This window comes from Pyxicephalus adspersus, chromosome Z (genome assembly GCF_032062135.1).
Source record: "Pyxicephalus adspersus chromosome Z, UCB_Pads_2.0, whole genome shotgun sequence".
Lineage (NCBI taxonomy): Eukaryota > Metazoa > Chordata > Amphibia > Anura > Pyxicephalidae > Pyxicephalus > Pyxicephalus adspersus.
In genome coordinates this window covers 53232072-53256950 of record NC_092871.1, presented here as the reverse complement: position 1 = coordinate 53256950, position 24879 = coordinate 53232072, and the positions used below count along the sequence as shown (strand labels likewise).

Below are 24879 nucleotides of genomic sequence, written 5' to 3'. Positions count from 1 at the left end.
ATTTGTTATATGGGTGTCACAGGGACAGGAGGTAAAGGAAACACTCACTAGTGAGTAGTGTTGGTGTTGAAATTCAGGCTGTCCTTGCTGTTCGACTCGAATATGGCTGTTCGATTTGGATAGACCGGACCTGAAAAACAGGGGATTTGACTTCGCAAATTCATGTGTAAAATTATGTGTAAAAAGGTTATCCCACAATGAGAGGATGATTTCCATGGCTGCATTCATTCTGAGCACAGCCGTGGGAATCCTCCTGTCAGTGGGGGATCCCCGGGCACTAGAGGTTAAAAGAGGCCAAGTCTCCCCATTTATTCACCTCTAGTGCTCTGTGATTGGCTGAGGAAAGGAAAATCCTGATGACGCTTGAGATGTCATCAGGGTTTACCTTTCCTCAGCCAATCACTCTCATCTGAGTTCAGTTCCCACAGTCATCAATGATAAGTACATCCTGGGAAGCCTGGGAACCTACGGTCACAGCTGATTGGAGGCACGCGAGTGCTTCCAATCAGCTGTGACTCGAGATGAACTCTCAATGGGGTTTCTCTATTGAGAGTTCATCTGAGTTCAGTTCCCACGGTTACCGGGCTGATAAGTACAGCTCGGGGAGCGCGGGAACTTGCGATCACAGCTGATTAGAGGCACGCGAGTGCTTCTAATCAGTTGTGACTGCAGGCGAACTCTTAATGGAGTTTCTCCATTGAGAGTTCATCTAAATTCAGTTTTCACAGTTACCGAGCTGTACTTCTCATTAATAAGTACAGCCTAGTGACCGTGGGAAATGTCACAGCTGATTGGAGGCATGCAAGTGCTTCCAATCAGCTGTGACTTCAGGCGAACTCCAGATGAACTCTCATCTCTATCTCATCTCTATCTCATTCAGAGAATCTCTATCCAAGAACACATACTATAGTTATGCTAGGGCTGCAAGAGCAATCAGGGGAGCTCTTGCAGTTTACTCTCCCCTGATTACTCTTGCAGTTCTACAGACTCCGGAATAATAACCCGAATCCCCCTCCCCCCTATAGACTTTAATGGTGTTCGAATTCGGTGTTCAATCACCCAAAAAAATATCAGGCTATTCAATTGATTAGCCACCGAATCAAACACTGAGCTATTCGACTAACACTACTAATGAGGTCAAACATGAAGAAATAAAGTTCAATGGAATCCCAAGAAACAGTTTTTTTGTAATTAGTAGGAAACCTGTACTGTGAGTACTGTGAGTGTAAAAGGCTAATTATCATTTATTCAGAATACGGTGTGACACTTTAAAACAGCCATTGTAGACCAAGGTTCCTCAAACTGTGGATGATGCCAGAACAGGTCTGGGGCCAACACCACTTGATAGAGCCTACCAAGACTGTTTTTACTTGAATTTAGAGTGGCATTCCAGCCACCAGTGTAGGGGGACATTCTTTATACTCATCAAAAACTTAAAAGTCTTTTCCCACTGACCCACCAGGAAAAATATTTCAAGGGTTCCTCAAGACCTGAAATTTTTTTTACAGGGTTCTCTATGCATACAAATGTTGAACAAGGCTGCCTTAAAAACTTCAAGGAAAGCAGCACCAGAAAAGGCACTATGAAAATTCTTCCATCACTGTGAATGCCAATACACACTTTGTCCTAAATACATTTCATTAGAGTCTGCTCCCTCATTTTGTTTGTGTTATGCTTTAGGGTTGTATCAATGGTTAATTTAGTTTTATGTAACCGGATATGTAACAGTCACTGCTATTATTCTATATTGGACATGAGGCACGGATGAATACTATCTCTTACTTATCGACTTCCCCTGGCGTTACCTCGCAGCCTGGAAAAGCAGGATGTCTGGGGCTGGGTTCCTCCAAAAGATTGCAGCCCAGTTGCTTTTGATATCTTCTGTCTGTCCATTGTACCCTGAAGGGACTGCCATGCGTCATGAAGTGATTCCACTGCTGCCGTTATCTGGCACACAGAGCAGGGGAACCAAAGAACCATTGTTTATTCCACTATCACAAGTCCAGGGCAGTGATAATACAACTTTAAAATAAATAAATAAAAAAAATATGCCTGATAGGGCCTCATAACAAAACCAACTGTAATCCCCATGTTGAAATTGACTCTTCTAGTGATACAAAACTCTAATTACTTTAACAGCTATGTAAACGTGTGGAGAGGTTTACATGTTGAATATTATTTAGAGGTGGCTCACCTTGAAGAAAACTTAATATATATCCATATAGTGAGGGGAAGGAGAACACACCCTACACCACTTTAGCAGCTATCCTATGGAAACTCCAGGAATTTTTAAATTTTTTTTATCCAAATGTATAATGTAATAATTCAGTCAGCAATGGCATTAAATAATGTACCTTGTTAAATGTACAATGTTAAAATCCCAGCAGATACAAAAAAAACACACAAATTAATGCAGTTCTGTAATAGTTAACATATCTTTATATTTATTGTTTTTAATGCATACAGTGTAATTACAAGAATTTGACTTATTATCAGCCTAGCAGTCCTTGCATCAGAGATCACATTGGGGAACGAATTTAACAATCTGCTGCTTCTCCTTTACTGTCCAATAACAGGCTGGAGGAAGTGAATACCTATAAATGTGACTCATCTGCAGCAGAGAAAACTAAAGTCCTTGGTGCTGATAAACAGGTATGTCTGTGCAAATTTTCCAACAGATACACACTCCCTTAAAAGTACTTCACCTGTAAATTTCCAATAGGGCTGCACCTGCACCAGCGAGAGCTGGTAAAAACGTCAGGAAGCGAAGGGAAATCTGTTCAATAGGGACAGACCGCAAATTATTTTTCTATTAGGATCCATGGCAAGGTTAGAGCCCTCTGAGAATTGAATTGTTTTCTGTGCCTTCCTGTTCCAGTGACCCCAATCAGCTTTAGTTTAACAACCTGACAGAAATTTTAATCCTTTCATGTTGAAGCTGGGGTTTGTTTGCCAACCTTTTTGTCTCATTTAGGACAGTCATAGACATGCAGAGAGTAATGAGAGTTGTTTGAGCACTAGGCTCTGCTGCAATTCTTGTCTGACACTGAGGCACAGGCATATCCACAATAAGTTCAAAAAGAACATCTAGACTTACATTAGTGAAGGACTGCAGTGGCATGTATAATGTTAATGTAAGCCAACCCCAGAGGAACTGCTACTATAGATGTTGTGGGTTCCTGGTGTGCAGTTGTCTTTTTCATAAAGAAACTAACTCTGTCTTAGTTTAACTAAAAGAAGAATCACAGCAATCTTCTCTTCCAGTTGCTCCTGATCAATCTCTCATGCAGAACTGATTCTTATCATGTCAATAGGTGCAGGGGCAGTATCTAGAAGGATTCAGGGGACAGCCTTCTGTCTGGGCTAAAAACAAGTTCAGGCGAGGGGCGTGGCTTGCGCATGGCTGGGTAGAGACGTGAGAATCAGAGCTCCACACAGAGTGCTTTTTCCTCAGGCTATTTCTCCTCAATGCTGACGAAGACACCGAAGACTGGGCACAATAAGAAGGGGATTCCTCCTACTACACAACGCAGGCAGCGGGGAACCGCTAACAGTGATATTGCTGTTTTTTTTCCTCAAACACCGCCAGTCACTGAAGATCCGGGAGGGAAGGACAGGATGGCGGACGCACCATGCGGTTCCACTACCTCACAGCTATCTCCGCACTTCATGGATGATTCAGAGTCTCCTTCCTTGCCCATATCTAGGGGTGAGAAAGAATCCCCCTCAGCTTTAAAAGAAATAAGGGCATTTCTCTGCTCACTGCCTACCAGATCTGATTTAAGCTACGTACACACGTCAGATTTTTATCGCCCGATAATCGGCATCGGCCAATTATCGGGCGAAAATCTGCCGTGTGTACAGTCGGTGTCGTCCATCGTCCGGACGACCGACCTGCCGGATCCACGGACGATGGACGACAGCCGATCGTAATGAAAGTGAAGGGGAGAGCGCGCAGCAGGGTGCCGCTCCGTCGCTCTCCCCCTCCCCTCTCCATAGAGCATGAACGGTGCTGTATGTACAGCACCGTTCATGCATCGTGCACTCCCTTGTCGTTGGAAAGGATCGTGAAAGATCCTTTCCAACGACAAAAATTGGCAGTGTGTACGCAGCTTTAAGCTGTGTACACACCTGCAATTTTTCTCGTTGGAAAGGATCTTTCACGATCCTTTCCAACGAGAAAAGACTGCACGATGCATGAACGATGCTGTACATACATTAAAAATTATGTTTTTCATATTGGCTTCTTCTTCCAATGTTTTCTACTGAATAATCTCTTTTTGGAAAAAGATGATTGGAATCATGTTGCCCTCCAAGTCTACGTCCTAAGAGGTGACCCGGATTGCCTACTGCTGTGAATGTTCCTAGTATATGTTCCAACATTTATTTTTTATTTTTTACTCACTCCCTACAAAAAGGAAGACCTTTTGGTTTGACTATTTGATTGAAGCTGCGACATCGTATGGACATTGGATCATATCCCAGGTTTCAATTTATGTCTATATGCAGGCCTATTTATGTTAGCTGTCTATCTGAAAATTTTCATACTGTACTTTTTTGTTCAAAGAAGAGTTGTTCATTTTTGTTTAATGTAACAGTGCCTCTGTGTGGAGGCATCTCATGTTGATACAGGTTTATAGCCCTCCACGCCGCCACGTAGGGTTCCTAAGTTTATAGGGTTTTTCCCTACTTTTATAAGTCAGGTTCCTTAAGCTAGGGGCCTAGCAAGTAACTGTCTTACTTGCCTTTTACTTTTCTCCTTTTCCCTTTTTGTTTTGTCCCTGTTCTTGAGTGTTTCCCCTTTCTTTGTCCTACCTTTCAGTCCCTCCCCCTTCCTTGCCTTCACCTGCTTTGAGTAGTATTATACTCTGTTGAAGCATTCAAACTAAAAAGTACCATTCTATAGGATGACCAGTCTAAAGTTCTGCACTTATAATGTGGGAGGCTTTAATGTCCTCAATAAACAGACCCAAGTACTTGCATTGCACAAACAAAAGGTGGGGATCCTCTTCTTTCAAGAAACCCACTACCGATCAGGTCATATACCTCAGTCCCGCAACAGATATTTCCTGCACTGGTTTCACAGCACCAACCCTACGTCCAAATCAACAATCCGGTCCGATGGGTAGATTTTTATTTTTAAAAATAGGGCTCTATGGAAAAATATACACCCTAGCAAATCTGTATCTTCCTAATCATGGCCCGATCCAATATGGCATTGATGTATTGTACAAACTGATGTGTTTTAGAGAAGGTCAGGTTATTATTGGAGGAGACTTCAACTTTGTACTAGAACCCTCCATGGACTCCTCTTCAGGAACTGGCCCGTATTAGAGATCCAGGCTGACAAAATTTAAGCAGGCTCTCAACCAGTTTTCCCTAGTTGAAATGTGGAGAGTTACCCATTTCAATGATAGACTATTCTTTTTTCTCCCCGGCACATAATACGTATCATCACTTAGATATGTTTTTATTATCCCAACATATCTTGGTGACCCCACACAAAGCTTCTATAGGGAACCTCATCTGGTCAGATCATGCACCGTTTTTTTATCTCTGGGGTCACAGAGGTACCAAAATCTTCCTTTATATGGAAGTTAAATGACAATCTGCTGTTTGACCCACAGTGTGTGCAAGAGCTCCCCAATATTATCAAACATTTTCTATCAGACCATGCCACAGATGATACGCCCTTACCTATTAAATGGGAGGCACTTAAATGTGTACTGCAAGCCCATCTGATCAACCATGCAGCTAGGCTTAAAAAACACAAATCCGCCACTATCAAAGGTCTGTTGGCAGATATTGATTCTTTGGAAAAAGCCCATAAACAGAAACCCAACACAGGGCTCCTGCTATCCTTGTCCCAGAAAAAGTAACAATTAAGATTGCTCCTGGATGAATTCTCACTTAAGCTGAGAGATATAAACTGTAAATTATTTTAACACCAGGGTGACAAACCAGGGAAGTTACTAGCTGGGGCATTACACCCTAGAGTTAATAGTATCACAGTGCCCTGTATACATCAGAGATCTGGACAGAAAACCTTCAACCCGCAGGAATTTCATTCAGATTTATACAATCTGAAAGGGAAATTTGCTGATATTGCGGATCTCTTTCGGTCCAAGGTACATGACTATGTCTCTGACACAGCACTACCAACTTTACCTGCAGAAATTAAATCCCAATTAGACAGCCCTTTTACGGAAGTGGAATTACAAGCATGTATCTCTTCTTTAGTACCTGGTAAGAGTTCGGGTCCTGACGGGTTCACTTCTAGGTTTACAAGATGTTCCAGGAACTAATCTCACCATTTTTACTTTCTGTATTTAACGCTGTGTCGGCCACCTCTGTGTTCCCCATCCAATCCTTAGAGGCTCACATAATAGTGATACCCAAACCAGGTAGGGATTATACCATATGTAGTAACTACTAACCAATTTCATTAACTAACCTGGATATCCGGATCTATTCCAAGTTATTGGCCAACCGACTGAAAGCCTTACTGCCTCACCTTATCCATTTTAACCAGGCAGGTTTTGTGCTTGGACGGGAAACACAAGACAATACCCTAAAAGTAGTCTCTTTGATAAACTGGGTTGAAAAATCCGCAATCCTTGATGCCGAAAAAGCTTTCAACCGGATACACTGGGTCTTTCTTCAGGAAACCTTGAAACAAATAGGACTGGGTCCAAATATGCTAGGTCGCATACAAGCTCTATACACTGGCCCAACCACCAGAATTCGTGCAAATGGTATCCTGCCAGGGCCTTTGCAAATTCGTAATTGTACCAGGCATGGGGTGCCCTTTGTCCCCCCTGCTATATATTTTGGTTATGGAACACCTAGCTAATGCTATAAGGAATAACCCAGATATTAAAGGTGTGAAAATTGTAGAGAACCAATACAAACTTTCTATCTTTACAGATGTTACATCCCCTCATACCTCTATACCAGTGATTATGAAAGAAATGGAAAGGTTTGGTATGCTAAGTAACTTTAAGGGTAATTACGATAAAACAGAGGCCTTAAATGTATCAGTACCACCTGCAAAGGTGTCTGTTTTCAAAAGCAATTTTCCTGGCAAACTCAAGCCATTAAATATCTAGGGGTCACCATTCTGTCTAATCTTTCTGACACTGCTGAATTGAACTAAAAACCTTTGTTGAGGACTATAGATTCTGCTTTACGCTCATACACTCACTTACAAGTTTCATGGCTGGGGAGAGTGAATGTGGTTAAAATGGACATTCTGCCTAAGCTCTTGTACTTCTTCCCCATGCTTGCATTTTCCCCTCCTAATTATTTCTTTTCGCGTTTACATCATTTGATATACTCCTTTATTTGGCATAGGAAAAAAACCTGTATAAATCGATTAATCCTTTCTAGGAAAAAACTTACAGGTCCAGCCGTCCCTGATTTTAAAATGTATTACCAAGCTGCGGTGCATAGAATACTAGACTGGACTCACAAGAAGCAAAAAGCTTGGGTAACTATTGATGAATTATTGTTTTCAGGCCCTTTACATTTAACCGCCTGGATACAGCCACAACTTAGACCCCACTCCCCCTCACACCACCTACTGTATGTCAGACTCTGTTGGTGTGGGACGATCTGCTGAAGCAAGGGGTCCTTTCCTTTAGACCCAGGCCACTCTCTCCGTTTTTTTAAAATCTGGAGTTTACCCCATCTCTAGAAGTGTCTAAATTTTTGATTTGGAATATCAGTGACCATCCTAGAATAAGCCAGATCCTTATCAGGAGGAATATCCCTTCCATGCAGGACTTATGGGTGCATGGACACCAAGATGGAAGTACTTGGTTGGCGTATTTCCAATTGCAAGATTTTCTCCAAACTCAGCGCCCATTAACCAACATTTCTATACCTTTAACGACTTTTGAAGCTCTTATTTTGCAAAATGATAGAGTGACTCATTGCATAGTATCCATATATGAGATTCTCTTAACAGAACTCCGGACCACCAGGCCCCACTTTTTTAAATACTGGAAACGTGAATAAGGATGTAGGTTAGACCCTGCTGAGATAAACAAAAGTCTTGTACATATGCACATAAATTACTTAGATCAGCTAGAGACCAAGAAAGAAGTTCCAATATCCTTAGCAGATGGTACAAATGTCCAATATCCATACATAGATTTAACCCCGCATACTCCCCACTTTGCTGGAGATGTGGACATGACCCTGGCTCTTTGTTGCATATATGAAGTTCTTGCCCGTCTGTTGCTACACTGTGGAATAAGATATTTGCAGTTTACAATAAGATCATGGATGAGGACCTATCCCTAAGTCCACACATTACTTTGCTCGCTATTCTTCCTGGCTCTAATAAAGCTATTAAAAGTGGTCTTCTGTGCTACTTTATAGTGGCAGGACAGAGGATTATTGCTCAACATTAGGGTTCCTCCGAGAGCCCTACGATGGTGGAATGTAGCAAGCTTCGAAAGCCAAATACTCTAGGAAGAGAATGAGCCACGCCCTAACATAGAATGGGATATGTGGGAAATGTTTAGACTGTTTCCTGATGTCCAAGCATACCTCCAGTGACAAGACATGTAGAATGTTTCTTATAAGACTGTGTTCCCTTTCCATTTCAATATGGTGACTGTGTGTACCTGAATTAATTTACTGCATCCTGAGTCTGCAACAACTTTTAGGTATAATCGACAGCAGAATTTGTATATCCTAACTAGCCATGTGATTTACCGCTTTCTATGTTAAATGGTGTTTTAATAAGTGTATGGTACTAATTAATACTATTATTTCCTGTCATTACTTTTATCTTGATTCCCCACACACACACTTTTTTTGATTGTCTATTCCTAAATTATGTTCTTTGTTACTTTGTTAGTTTGTTTGTATGTTGTTGAAACATCAATAAAGACATATTATACATAAAAGATGGCAGGGCCTGCCTTGGGAAAGCTAAGAAAAAAAACTCTCAGGAAGGTCACTTCCAAACATTTATCACCTTTCCAGCACAGACAATCCAACAAACTCAATAATGATTGGCCACAAACATCCTTAACTCAGTTATGGTTAACTTCCACACCTACTACTGTAAGAAAAAGATTGGAGTTATCCATACCCTGGGCTACAGATGCTCAGGCTAGCTTCATCTCACCTGGCTTAGAAAACACTGCAAAAATCAATTTGGGGCACTTTAGCAGAAGGCTGATGGTGAGGGCCCCAACGTATTACTTACACCTGTACTGCGCCTTCCAAGATACAAAGCTATGTTAACTCCGCACCCCCATGATTCAACTTCAGACCATCATGTAATCTAAATGGAACCAGTTTCCATTATTGATTGAATATTACTTTACCTCTCTTCCTCAGGATGTAAGTCTATGAGTCAGTTGACTCATGGCCAACCATGTGCTCTTGCGTGGATGATATCTCCTCCAAGTAGTTATAAAAAGTAGGCTATGATGGTGGTGGCTAGTCTTTGCCTTTTATGGGTAATATACAGTTTTAACACTTATTCCTTTTTTTAATACACTAATGGAGTGGAAGGACACATTACATATAAACATGGATGGGTATAAGCTTTAAAAGGATAATTTTATCTGTTAGATAGTTATTGCTAAACTCCCCGACAGTCTATTCATCCCTCCTATACTGATCAGATGGTAGTCTCTGTGACCCGTAATATGTTGTGAAATGTCAGCTTTAAATATGGCTGCAAACCATGGCAGCCAATGTAGGCTGTGGTGAGTAGTTTGTCAGCAGAACTGAAATCTGTAGTACGGGGCTATGGTAGGGACTTAAATCAAATTTTCCATTAAGACACGTCCTGAATAAGAACTCCAGATATCGTCTTACTGGCAATACAAGACACCTTTCCTTTAACTACGGGTAAAAAAGTGTCATCATAATTTCTGGGTTTGTAATATCCCACCATATGGGAATAAATGTATTTATAGGAGTGATCTCCAGTGGAAACCCTACAACACAAGTATCTAATGCCGCCACAGACAAGTCCTCACCTAGACAGTTTACACCAGAGCACTGGCTAGACTGTACAGGCAGACATCAGTGATCTCCTATCTCAAGTATTTTGGCAGGACTGTAAAACAACATGGGGAATGGAGCTAGCAGAAAGGTGCTACAATGAAAGAATCCTGTGTATATGCTGAGAACTGCTGGGATCAGGCTTTGTTAAGATAAGGGAAGTTGGTGGGTCTGGATGCCTTGTCTGAACTTTCTTGGCTTAGCATGTTCAGGGAAGAATCCACTGGCTTGTGATGTGTTTTCTCAGGTGATTACTACTGCTTACCATGCTTACACGTGCAGGGTTCCTGCACTCATATACCAATCCAGCACCCATTGCACATTCTTGCCCCTTTGCCCCAATACTGCATACATTTTTTGTAGGCCCAATATAGAGAGATACTAAGGTGGCAGATCACGGGAACCATTGAGTTTTTACATACTCTGAAGCACATGGTCCTACATGTGTGTATTTAGATTGGAACTTAATTCAAAAAGTAAAAAATAAAAATAGGAAAAAAATGAGAAATGTTCATGTTTAAATGTTCAATTTCTTCTGAAAAGTAGCAGTGCATATCGTTCTATGTGAGGCGTGTTTATGCCTTCATAGTTGCATATCAGCAGGAGAGATCACAGACACAGCTGTCTCTGAGTGCTGATCTCAAAGAAAATGTGGTGAGATTTAGGCTATGTACACATGTGTAATAATTGTTATTGGAAAGGATCTTTCACGACTGCACGATGCATGAACAAGCCCTGTACATACAGCACCGTTCTGCTCTATGGAGAGGGGAGGAGGAGAACAATGGAGTGGCATCCCGCTGCGCTCTCTTCCCCTTCACTTCCATTATGATCATTCGTCGTCCATTATCTGTGGATCCGCCAGGGCACTCGTTCAGATGATAGATGACGAGGGCTGTACACATATTTTCTGCAAGATTCTCGTCTGATATCAGCCCTGAGCCGATTATCGGACGTGAAAACTTACACGTGTATACCTGGCCTTAGTATTGTCACTACTGTGCCGATCTCTGTTCTCTTTGCTGGATAATATAAAATAAGGCCAAGTGCCTCTATCTGAATCGAGTGGGATTACACCTATAGTCACATTGCCTAGGCAGACCCTTTCACTGCACCATCCAAAACAGGATAAAGTTTTGGCTGCAGCTTTTAATTAAATCCCCCTTGATCTTCTTAGGGGTATCTACCTGTCTGACAAGGCAAGGGATATAAAAAAAGAGTAAAATGAGGAACATTTCTGCAATTAGCGAAGGGTTTATCAAGACTTGATGCAGCACTCGGATCTGCTGCAACACTTCACAAATTCAGGACTGTATGTGCAGAATTAATAAGTGACACGATGGCATCTCTCTCATTCAGTGACTGGCTAATCCCTATCTATGCTGTAGCTGGAAATGTGATAATGGTGCCTGTTAGTAGGGGTTGGTTGGAATTCAAAGTAGCTTTGTATAATAGGTCCACAAGCCTTCACCCTTCTAGCATTCACATTTTCCCCCTTTATGCATTTCAACCCCAGCTCTATGCTAAAATAAATTCCAAAGCTCAAGCAATTTGATCTGAAAATGCAGATATTTGTAATACGAAACAAATAACGCAAAGACTGGAAAAGGATGAAATAATTCTAGTATTGATTCGTTAGAGAAAGCCAAACAGAAATTTCCGTCCTAGGGACAAAAAGTAAAAAGACAAAGGGAGAGTATGAAACTTCTCAGAAGTAATCTTCTCACAGTTTAATGGAAACCCTCTAAACATGTTCAGATAATGCTAGCACTTTCCTTTTGTTTGGACTACCCAGGATTTTCATTTCCCTACTTAGCTGACTGACTCAAAGTCAATAAAGAGTTTGAACTCAAGTTATTGACATCACCAGAAGTAGAAGTTTCATGCTTAGTTGTCTGCTTAAAGAGGAACTAAACTCACAAGTCCCCCAAAACAAAAAAAATACACTTACATTCAAGCCCACAGGGCTGTCGATCGGTCCGAGAGAGAGAGCGAAAGAGGGAGAGAAAGAGGGAGAGAGAGAGAGACCATCTCACGTCAGAAAGGCCTAAATCAGTACCTACAAAACAGAAGCAAGTAACAGTTGACAATAAAGTTTGCTAACAATTCTTGTAATGTATACAGCAGATTTATTTTTTTTACCTCAGCCGTTCTGGCTTTGGAATTTTGGGGTTGGATAACCTGTGGTCCTCCAGGATTCCAGACCAACAAATCATCATCTGCAATTCTGAACAGTTGAACTCATTGAGAAATAACTGTAGAACTTGCAGAGTAACTTGATATGCTGCAGTTGGCCTATTGGTCTGCAAAGTTCATTTCTAGTGGTGCAGAAGGAGGTTAAAAGCAAGATTAACATAATGAAAAGCCAGGCGATGATGGAATTCTGAGATGCGCGGTTCAGCGATGGCTCTATAAGACCAATAACTGAGATGATTCCAGGATATCATTGGCAATAGTTTATGAGGTTCAAAGTAATGCCTAACACGGCTGAAGATGGCCTCTGTGTTTTGATTGCCAGGTTTGTTGAATCATCTGTCACAGCTGCACTGCTGAGTGAAAACCAGCAATATTTATCTTTATACAACCAAACATTGTCTTGGCATTAGTCATGTGACATGGCACCGGAAGTAATGTCTCTATCCTTCTACGAAAGTTTTACACATGTCACGTCATCAATTGTGAGTAATACAGTAGATACAATAGACAATTGTTTATTATAAAAATGGCATACAATTGTATATCAAAAACAGCAATTTTAGGGCACAGTGGGTGAAAGCTCACAATGTACAAGAACATAGATTACATAGGTACTAAAAATAGGTATGTTCCATGTCTTATCAGTGAATGGAGGAAGCTGTGCTGGAGCTGTAAGTTGTATGACAGTGGTTGCCTTGTCAGAGAGTTGTGAAGAAAGCAGTGCTGGATCAGTACACTGCCCCTGTTTCATCAATGAAATCCGCGCTCGCTGGAAGCGCGAAAGTACGCGCGGCCAGCGATCGCGGATTACCGCGGTCCGGACTCGAGTATGCGCGTACACCCGCCTCACTACCAGCCAGATTCCAGCCTTCACAATAGGGAGCGCGAATCTGCCAATTAAAGCGATTAGATTTCAGCTGCGCGATTAAGGAGGATAGTAAAAAGCTGTCGGATAAGCGCGGCTCCGTGCGCAAGCTTTTTCAGTTGTTGAATAGCGCGATCGCGCACGATTCCGGATCGCTAATACGAATGCGCGACCGATAATCCGATTTTGCTTGATGAATCAGGGGCACTGTGTGTACCTTGTTACAAAGTAGAGGAGGAAACAGCACTGAATCAGTAAATTTTATATAGGGTGAATGTGTGTGCCCTGTTTAAGAGTGGAGAAGAAAGCAATGCTGAATAAGTCAGTAAGATGTATATACAGTAATATTGTGTGCCTTGTAATTAGAGAAGGAGGAAGCAGTGCTGGATCATTAGGTTGTGTTCAAGTAGACAGTGAATGCCTTGTTAGATGGTAAAGAATGAAGCAGTATTGGAACAGTAAATTGTACAAATTGAAAGTATAGACCTTTTCAGATAGTTGGAGGAAGCAGTGTTGGATCAGTACTTTATACGGACTTTATACTTTATCAGTACTTTATATATATGGACAGTGTGCACTTTATCAGATGGTAAAGAAGGAATCAGTGCAGGATCTGTCCATTGTACATAATGTGACCATATGTGCCTTGGCAGATAGTAAAAGAGGAAGCAATGCTAGATCATGACTAGGGTAGCTCAGACTCCACCCCCACCTCCTTTAACTTTGTCACTGCTTACTAGCCCCACCCCTCGCCTCTTTAATTATAACCATTTACAAAATAACGTATATACCCTAAATCTTTATAATCTTTTACCAACATACATACATCAAACAACATATATAATATAACAATTTACCCCAAATTATACAACAGTACTTTGTAAAAAAAAACATACCCATTTCATACCAAACACAACAAGGCTGCAAGTCTCAAAAAGGAAAGGTTCACACCAAACCAGATTTTCATTTCCAAAGCATCACAGCACAATGGCCCCTAGCTGCCCAGCACCGCCTCAGGAACTCCCTTGACCAGGGTAGCTCAGATGTCGCCTCCCACCCCCTTTAACTGTCACTGCTAACCAGCCCCCCCTCTCACCCCAACTTTACCCCTGTAAACACACTGACACTTCACTGGACTTAAAATGGCTGTCAGGCAGCCATTTACTTAAAACAACTCCTTTTTATACCCATTAACAAAATAACATATATAGCATATATCTTTTGTAAACGTTTACCAACATACATACATTTCACATAACATGAAAAACATTCAACAATTTAACCCCAAATTATACTAACAGTACTTTCCTCTTTGTAAAAAAACAATATACCCGTTACAAAGCAAACACAACAAAGCTCAGGTCTTGAAAGGCAAAATCCGCACCTAACCAGATTTTCAAATCCAAGCCATCTCACCACAATGGCCCCCAGCCGTCCAGCACTGCCTCAATGACTGTAACTGTTAATTACTTATGGGACACCACAACAAAATTGGTTTCCCCCTTCCAAAAAAACGACCAGGACCCTTTCCTTCCAAGACCCCAACCACCACAGCGCACAAGTGGGAGACCTCAGGCCTAAGTCAGGCCCTTTCACACTTGTTACACTCTCTGGACCACATCCTGTAAGTCCAGGAACCACATATTTGTCTCTATGGCATTGAGGTGCACCCCATCCCTGCGCAAAAAATGCCACGTCTCCTCCTCCAACTCCTGATGCCACACTACAATACCCCCCATTCCTTGCCACAAAATAGCCCACCTCCTTATTAACTTTGATCCTTACCTTGTCCAGTCCATAGACCACACTTTCTGCCAACAAGTATGAAGAAGAACACAAAAAGCAGGGTTTTTTTTGGCAACTTAGAATAGTGTATTATAAGTAATGTATAATGACTTCATATAACATACACTATCAACATATCAAACGTGAATAAAATAACAGGCAATTTTTTGTCCCGGACCACCCCACAAAACAGTGGGGGGGGGGGGGGGGCAAGGCAGATAAGGGACTGATAATCTAAACACTACTGATCCTAAAATATAGATGCTTGAACAGTTGTGATATGATGTGATGTCCCCACGTGTTTCGCCTGTATTGGCTTCTTCAGTTGACTTTAGAAATCACAGTCATGGACAGATACTGCATATCAGAATGATAATGATAAATATATGCTGATCAGAATTTGCATATTTCACAATAAAAATAATAGTATGTACAAGCTTATATACAATATTGCAGAATATCCATGAAACAAAATCAAAATAAAACAATTATTGCAGAATATCCAAAAAACTAAACCAGGATATATATTAATGAGTATATGTCTGATTGTAATAGTAGGGAAGTATAGGTTGGTAACTGACGAAACCTATAAGTTACCACAAGGTTTAGGGGAAACATATGTGTGAACATGAACATTTGTAGTAGGGGTCGGAGCCATAGTGGGGCTTCCTTTTATGTTAGAATGACAGTACATTTCTAGAGTTAGGTTGGTACTGAGGATACATGTAACAACATGAAGATATAGTGAATATAATACTCAAGGTAGCTGCAAGTACAATCATAGTAAATATAATTAATATAATCAAATCCTAGATTTGTGGTGTATATTTATGCGAAGTAGAGTTGATGGCTAATATAGATAACATATTGATGGTTTACAGCTGGTGCATGAAAATATATATATAATAAAGTACATAGCCCTACTATCTAAACGAGACAAGCTTGACTACCTATAAAATATAAATTAAAGGAAGCAAATACTTGCCCTCAGCACTATTCTCCCCACCAATCCCCCCTTTTACCCAAACAACACCTCCAACCAACCTAGTCACAACAAGTGGAGCCGAACTTACAACCGAAATCTCTAGGACTCCCACCGACCAATTCGTCTAATGGCTACCTCTCCTAAATTCTACCTTGCTTTCTCTGTAGCTGCCCCAATCTGCAAGAAATGGGAGGAATAACCATTTGGATCCACTCCTACAACCCCCAAACAATTCCTAAACATGGAAATAAATTACTTGTAAAAAAAAAAGTGGTATCTGCGTGCAACAAAAAGCGTCCCTCTACCCCCAGGAGCCCTCTAAGCAGCTCTTACCTGACATACTGCTGACACTCTAAAACCTCTCCCCTCTTGGTGAGTCTTAGACCGCAGAAAATACAAACTCACCTTTTTCAGCGAACAAACAACATCCCTCCCCAAAATGCCCTTAGGCGGAGTATTCGACAGACTAACTTACTCAGTAATCCACAATGCCGCAAAAACCGCCATAACAAATGTTGCCCTAAGCAACACTTGCTCATACTCCCTTCTCACACTCCAGCTCCACCCACCCAAACAAACTCTGCAATAACTTGAATGACACCAGCTGCTGTGTGTCCAAAACCTGTGTCAGATCCTGCACTCCCAGCTTCTTAAACCAAAACATCATCCCCGCCAATTTCCTATTCACCGATACTCTGGACACTTCCTCGGCAAAGTTACAATCGAGCCAAAACAACAATAAGCACAAATAATCCTTGATTGTACTCACACTCCCATCACCTCAAACAAAGCCTTATTCCTGCCCATGGAATTAGCGCTCCAAGTTCCTGATCTCACTGACCTCTAAATCATACCTCCGAGGAGCCCAACGCAATTTGCCACAGCAGGCCTGGGCAGTGGAAATCACGTTGCTTTGCCTCTAGTGCCAACATGCAAAACCTGTCCCACTAAAAACAAAAAAATGCATCAGCAATGATATTGTACGCCCCTGGAATGTGATGGGCAAAAATGAAAATGTTACATATTCGTTAAATATTACTTTCTTCAGGCGCATATTTTGTATGCTACTTGCCTCCCTGACCTCCTCTTGCAAAGACAGCAACTTGTCAAAATTGTCCTGCGGCAACTGGATCATCATTGCTACCGTCTCTCCAGCTCAATCTTAGTGATGTTGCAGGACCTTTTGTTTTGTCCGCTGCCAAGGGGACCCCGAAGAACTCTGCCATATGCTGAAGGGTATCCAAAAGCACCCTACAAACTAAACTATCTGGCAGCTCAAAAAACAGAAAGTCATCCAAGTAATGGATGACCAACTTAACACCTGCCACCATCCCTAATCCTTCCCAAACTCACCTCCTTCCCTAACTTTTCTGCAACTATCTCCAGTCCGTGCTGACTTTAAATTCCTAGGCACCCGGGGCGAGACCCCCATAACACACAATACCAAAACCCTTCCTCCAAAATGCAAAACTGCTCATCATACCTCAGCAATGGCCCCGTACACCTGATGCTTACTCTCCTGATGCCCCCCCTCTGCCCCTGAACACCTCTGCAACTTAAAGTGTTCCATGGGTAGCAGCGAAAAAATGTCCAAATACTCACCCTTCCAAATGCATTTGCGCATATCCTTCTTCGGGTGAGGGCAAAGAGGTCCCTCAAAGCAAACACCTTTTGCTGAATCGCTCATACTCACGTAACTCTGCTGCCTCAACATGCGCGCCCCCTGAACTCTGCCCTGTGCCACTGGTTGTTATATACAGTATATAAACATTTTTATATTTGATACCACTTATAGGAATCACTGTACATTCATTGTTGATGAATCCAAAGTACCAGTGTGTGGTTATTGCAGAACGACGCATTTTGTATAAATAGTCAATAACACATCTGAAAACTCTAGAAAGTCTAAGGCAAATGTCGTCCAGATGATAACAAAAAGACTGAATAACCATTTGAAAGTGTCATTACCACGCAACCTGTACCCACCCTAAGTATTAATATCAAACCAGATCAACCATGCAAAGGATTGTGGGAACACAACCCCTCCTAGTGCTGGTGTGGGATTCATCAACGGCTCTATTATTCAGTCCAAAGAGGTTTCATAAACACAAATTTATGCCACCACCTCTGAACAGGCATAAAGTCCAGCGTCTATAAATACAAAAATAATTCTTCTGCCAGAAACCAAGAAAGAATTTACTTTTTTGTGGGTTTTGGCTCTACAACTTTTTATTGACAAGATTTTTGAGACGCTTGAACTCGGCTCGGAGTCACACAGTGTGTTTTGCTGAATTATTACAGTCAAATAAAAACAAGTAGGGATTGGCCCATGAAATATGTGGAATGCAATACTAAAATGTATGTCTAACATTGCAGGCCTGCCCGGAATGCCCGGTTGATATATATCTTTAATATACTGTCACTGGTACATTCACAATGTTTTTATTGTCTGGGGATCTATGAGGAGTAGTAGGAGTAGTCAGCTGTCAGGGTATAATCCACCCTCTGAAAAAGCTTTTAATGAAGTAGCTTTAATCAGGATTGTGTTCCCCATAGTAGGACCCATGGGCCTTGTGTGCTGGGGGGCAAACAGTGGAAGGAATGTAATGGTTCTATATTTCTAAGCATCGTGCGTGTTAGGGTAATGTTCTGGTGTCCCAGTGTGGTATCGTTCTAGTGGCTCATTTTGTGGAGGTGTCAGAATGTTATTGCTTTAGGATGTGTCAATATACTGTTGTTCTGGGATGATTAAGTATCAGCGTGTTTCAGACCAACACCCTCCTTCTCTGACCTGATTACTGTGCTTGCCCTATTATGATGATCTGGTTTTGTGTGAGAATTTTTAGTAATAAATCTTCTTGTAGTGTTGAGTGTGTGGTATCTATATTTGGATAATACAGGCACCTAAGATGCAGGTTCATCATTTCCCATCCCTGGCTCAGCACTCCTGTTTCCAAACATGCAATCTATGGAAATTTTGTTATCTATGTGCAAATATACTATCAAAGAAATTAGAAGAATCACTTTTATAGGAATCGTATACATTCAGATACTCACCATTCATGCCAAACTTTCAGATAGGTTAAGAACAGCAGAACATTGTATACACTGACATACCACCAAATTACAAGTGCATTTTTCATCTTTTCATATAGATGTACATCAGCCTCCATTCAAGAAGATTTTCTTCGTATACAGCCTAATCCCTGATAGAACCATCTAAAAATATTTGGAATTATACGGATCTGAATATTGATATTATACATTGCCCTAAATCCTGCAGTCTTGTGACAGGTTCAGTCGTAATGGCAGGTAATTCTTATCCTTTGACAGCTCATGGAGTGGTGCCAAACTGTGTGAGCCCAGGCTGGAGTATAAATGTTCATAGAGGTAGTGGATTGATGACCCTAGACGTGGTTCAAACTTGAAATCAATCATGGTTTAGAAAGTCGTAAGTCTGTGAGGACTAGTTAGGCCATGTATTTAGTTTAATTCCACCCAGAGGTGGAATTGGACTTCAAGTAACATGAGTGTGTAGAATACATTTGCACTTCTTTTTAGCTTCACTTACAATTTTAAGACCTTGCTTAGCACTTTCAAGACCTTGGTAAAAGTGTCTGATCAGGTGATCTGTGATTTTAAGCTTTTTAAGTCATACCCAAATTAGATAGAAAATAGAAGTATTTCATCAGTTTGTACATTGATCCTGAATGAAAACTTAGATTCCTGTGTAACTGGCTCTTATGTAATAAAATATCTTAACAATCCCAATGGCTCGCATATATTGGTGGCAATATAAAACTACCTTGCTGTTTTTCAGACCCTATAGTTTTAATACTTTCACTGTAACTGAAAAAAGTATACACGTTAGGGAAGCTAAGAAAAAGTCCCAGAATACATACTTTTTGCAAGCCATAAGCTCAAAATATTAGACGATTTCACCCAAGAACCATTTTCAGAATAGGAGGACAGCAATGGAAGATTCTATGTGTATAGAGTGAAAGGTTTCCTTTAAAGTGCCTAAACCTAGGCAGTCACTTTATATTATAAGTAATATAATATACCAGTGGTCAACAAACATTTTCTTGCCAAACAGATTAAAGTAATTTTAGGTTATGTTTGATGCACATATTCCAAATATGGTATTGGTTTTGCTAGATTGGCTCTAGTTTTTGAAATAATGACCTCAATAATAACCTTATAGAAAACCAATGAAACATAAAAAATTAAGCAAAACTAAAAAAGATATGCCTACATATACAAAATTAATTTTTTGAAATACTTAATGTCAATTTATTCTAAATCAGTATATTTACAGAACTAATCACAAAGAAGTCATTGAAAAACTCAGTTTGTATGATTTCATTTTATGCTGATGATCAAATCAATCACATTAAAGGCTCCAGCAGTAGTCTGCCATCATGTGTCTATCTCATTTGGCCTGATACCTTTCTTCCATCACCTTTATATCTTAATGGAACCTCTCCCCTTGTTCCTCACTGAAATCACCAAGGTTTTCTGGAAATTTTTGCAAATGGCTATGGAGATAATGTACTTTTATGCTCATGGTAGCACCCATATTTTTAAAGTTTGGGAGCAAGTTTTGTACCAGTTCTTCATAATCTTGTGCTTTATGGTTACCCCAAGAAGTTCTTGATAACCTCAAAATAGCTGTGTCAGGCTGAAGTTTCAGTATCAGTCATGTAACTTGTGAAATTTGAATCATTTATCATTTTCCGAATCTGGGGTTCATCAAAGATTCCTGCTTTTAATTTTTCAGTACTCAATTTAGGGAAGAATCTACAAATGTATTTGAAGCAATCACCGTCCTTGTTCAGAGCTCTAACAAATTGCTTAATTAACCCCCCTAGCCGTCCAATTCTCTCCATTTTTCCATGCAAAATAGCTGTATTAAGTCCAATACAAAGAAAATTCATATAATATATTTATAATTATTTATATGTATTTATTACACATGCTTCTGTACAGTTATATTACATGTTTAACTATTTTTTTTTAAGTTTATTATTAAATTTACTAAATATTGGTGAGTTATGCCTAAGAATTATAGCCTACAATATAGGGAGCCCAATACTTATCTTGGTCCCCCAGTTTAATACCAAAATTTGCAAGATTTGTTTGTTTCACAAATTCTGTAATGTTTATTCTCTGTTTTTGCTGAGAAAATTCACCACAAATGTAGCAAAATACATTAGGGTCATTTAAACATAAGATCGCTTACCTGATCTGCCGGGGTCCCGCCCCATCCAGCGCCGCGATCTTCATCTTCTTTCTTCCTTTCTTCTGCCTGCTTCTGCATCTGATGAGTCACCGGGGGAGTTCCTGGTGACGTCGCTGCGTGTGTACGTCCCAGCCGGGCGGGAAATTCAAAATCCATTTGTATTGCATTCAATACAAAATAACTGTATTGAATGCAATACATTGGATTTTTATGTGTAAAAGCAGTATGATTTTGTGTTTCAAACTTTATTATACTCATACTATTATATTATACTGTAAAATAAAATTTCATGAAAAACAATGTACCGCTTTTAGACATATAAAACCGGAAAGAAATGAACCGCTAGGGAGGTTAAACTGACGTCATTTCTGGATTCAGCAGACCTGAAATACACTAAAAAATATTAAAAAAGCCATGGCAAATTTTTTTTTTGTTAAGCTGTGTAATTGTTGGAGCAGGAATCAGTGTGTCCACTCAGCTCAATGATGTTCTTAGCCACATCCTACACATTTTGTTTCCAAAGATTTCATCTGGGACAGGTAGATTTTTTTTTTATAGCATAATTGCTTGCATTTTATTTTTTTTTTAATAAACATAGGCCCTCTTTAGGTTCTTTGTCCTTAAATGTCTTTTCAACCTGGTATGAATAAAAACATATTCTAAACTCTTAGTTCTCTCACACTCTAGGTGTCAGTCCAAGATTGCCCTTGGGCAGACTCCCAGCCGCCATACGTGGTCAGGAGAAACATGATTTTCCACCTAGGTTTAAGTGCTGATTTTTAGGATTATAAAAGATGGTCTTTGCTTTTCTCAGCAGAAAAATCCATAGGAAAAAAAAAGGATCTAGTAGTAGTCTGGTCTTCTACACAGCGTCTAGACCCTAGAGTTCAGAAAAAGGGAAGGTGGCCAGAATAGACCTCCAAAACCTTAATTAGTCTCTGCTAGTGGGCATCTCACAAGCAAGCCATAACTAAGGACCAACAGCCAATCACAAGTTTTTTGTCTGTTGATCCCAAAGAGTGCTGCCAAGGATATTAGCCAGAGCTGAGTGAGGCATATTGAGGTACCGCAAAAGAGAGATGGATTATGAGCCAGCTCTTACTTTAAGTTAGAAAATTATAAAGCTATAGAAGAGTTTAATTCCAAAGTAACCACTGCCACCACCACACACAGCAAAAACACTTTGCAAACTGAGTAGGAATAAAAAAGCATGAAAAACACTGAAGGATGCCAGGATCCTTGATAATTGGACATTTGGCAATTTCAGACAGATGTAAAAAAGACTTTGAAAAAAAATTGTTTTCAATTGCTTTATTCAAGCAAGTTTTGAAACATGAAGATTTTAAAGTAAAAGTGTGCTTTGCCGATTCCAATCACCTTATAATAAACTCCCCCACCACCATATTCTGTAATAAAAGTAACACAAACAGTACACTTTTAAGTACCAGGAGAATGTTTCAGTCTCTCTACTGGACAGTACTTGTGCTTGACTACTAGCTGCATAGATAACACACTGCGGTGGAGAAGAAAAACAGAGAGCGGTGGAGAATGGAGCATCTAATAAAGAGAACCTGTTGCAACCCCTCTGTGAGCAAAGCGAAAGCTCACTTTAAATGTCCCAAAAACCAAAGCAAGGAAATTGAGGTATAGGAGAGCACTAATTACATTTAAGGGCAGACCTACCTGTAGGTGATTTTCTCAAGGTCTGTTTCTAGGAATTAGTAAACTGGGAAATCAAACACTGCTTCATCAAATAAGAAAATAATGGGAAAAACCCTCTTAAATTTAGAGATCCAACAATATTGTGCTAAAAAAGGAAATGATGACGAAAGCATTCCACTACTTAAACTTCCTGCAAACAGTACAAAAACTAGACTTTTACAAATCAGACTAAAGGAGGTGAACAGTTGCCCTTGATGGATATTTTGAGACTGGAAATTTTACTTGATACTTTTATAATGGATACTGGTAAATGTTTATTATAATTCAAAATTAATGTGTGTAACTTATATGGATACCTTAAAGGTTGTCATAAATTTTTCTAAGGTGTTCTCTCCTGGATTAGTGAATTTTCTTGATTAAGATAGATAACATTTGTTTTTTGTTTGAGAGTGACACAGTGTTGCAAAGACCCGTAGTGAAATACTTGTTCATCAAGCAACAATGCGTGTTCATCAATGAGCAATTCTTAGGACTCCATAAACTCTTTACACATCATAAAGATTCCCATACTTTGGTATTACAAGCAATTACAGGGAAATGGGAAAGTGTTGACAGTGAATGAAGAGAAACCAGGAAACAGAATTGTTAAGTCTGGGAAAAAAGCAAGATTAAGATAATTTGGGAAAGATGTTGAGCAGATCAGATGACTTTTTTGGATGGATTGTTAGCTTTGCCAACCACAAAGCATGGTGACTTACTGGAGAGTCACCAGTGGGCATATAATAAGCCTTAGGTGTAGTGAGGTCCTGTGCATGCTGGTGGAAGAATTCTGAGTGAGGGGCAATAAGGGAAAATCTCAGTACTGAGGTATCTGGTACTTGTATAACTCTGCTGTCAAAGTGTGCTAGTGGAGAGCATCACGTTTATTCATTAAGATTTCATTCTGCCCTAGTTAGCCAATTCTCTGGGTTTATAGCTGCTCTACAGTCTCCAAGCACCATATTATTTATGCCCATGTTTTATGACCCCCTCCCCCTTAATATAGCACCCTAAATGTACATATCCATGTCTTGTAGTGGCCCTTGATGAGCCCTGTTTCAATTACCACTTACAGGGTGTAACTCTCCCAATGCATCGATGATGCCATCACAATGAGCCAGCAATGATTCCATCTCAGACAGGCCTAATTATTTCAGAACTTAGTCCTTTCCTAGTGAGTATTTAGCTATCATAGTCTACACAATACAAGACAATTTTCTGAATGTTTGAAAAGTACAACACATATTTGCCCACCAACCGTTAGCTAAAAACTGTCCTTATCAGCCATAATTCCTTCATATTGCAGCTGAGTCCCATCTCTGCATCAATGTCATATAAAGTTCCCAAAAGCAGCTAAGTACATGGAAAAAGGACTAGTCTGAAGTCATAACTACCACAGCCAATGTCAACTTAGGGACACATCGTTTTAGCTGGAGACAACACAGAGCAGCACACTGGTCCTAATTCTCCTACGCTCTGAGAGTCCTCATCCATAGGCGTGTTATTCCTCACTAAAGTTATTCCTGGAAAAACAGGCTCTATTCCTGGACACGTTTTGAAAGGAAGACGTAATGAACCAGGGCCAAACCTCACAATATTACAACTTGCTAAGCTGTGCCAGGTAAAGAGCACATTAAATGAAAGACCACCCAAACTGATCGAGCGGGCAGGCCTCCAACAAGCCAGCTTTTATCGAGCTTACATGGGAAAATTAATGGCCCGCATAATCTGTTTAATTCTGCCTGGTCCACGATAAATACTTTGGGAACTGGACAGCAAAATATGAAACAAACAACGCAAAAGGCAGCAAAGAAAAGTAAAAAAACTTCTCTACCGCCATTTTTCTTGGCCTTTAACCCCTTTTGGTTCACTGACTGATGATCCTAATGTTGAAGCCGTAGTCCTTGCAGGTGCAAAATTAATGAATAAAAAAATAGCACAATGTTTAATGATCAGCACATGGTGGTGATAGGAAATATGAACCTAACAGAAAAGAAACTTAGTACATGACACCACTTAAGACCTTTACAAAGAGTATTTACACATCTCCTAATTCCCTCTGTGGCTGCATAC

General features: G+C 40.3%; 1 protein-coding gene across 3 annotated transcripts in view; it reads left to right on the top strand.

The window, feature by feature from the left end:
• Positions 1-24879, top strand: part of LOC140344095 (LIM domain transcription factor LMO4-B) — a 91905-nt gene that overhangs the window by 38808 nt on the left and 28218 nt on the right. Inside the window, exon 6 of one of the 3 annotated variants that reach the window (XR_011923483.1) lies at positions 2577-2652. The exons of the other annotated variants lie outside the window; for them this stretch is intronic. The gene's annotated coding sequence lies outside the window, so the exon portion shown is untranslated. The remainder of the gene's footprint in view (positions 1-2576; positions 2653-24879) is intronic. 3 annotated transcript variants of the gene reach the window in all.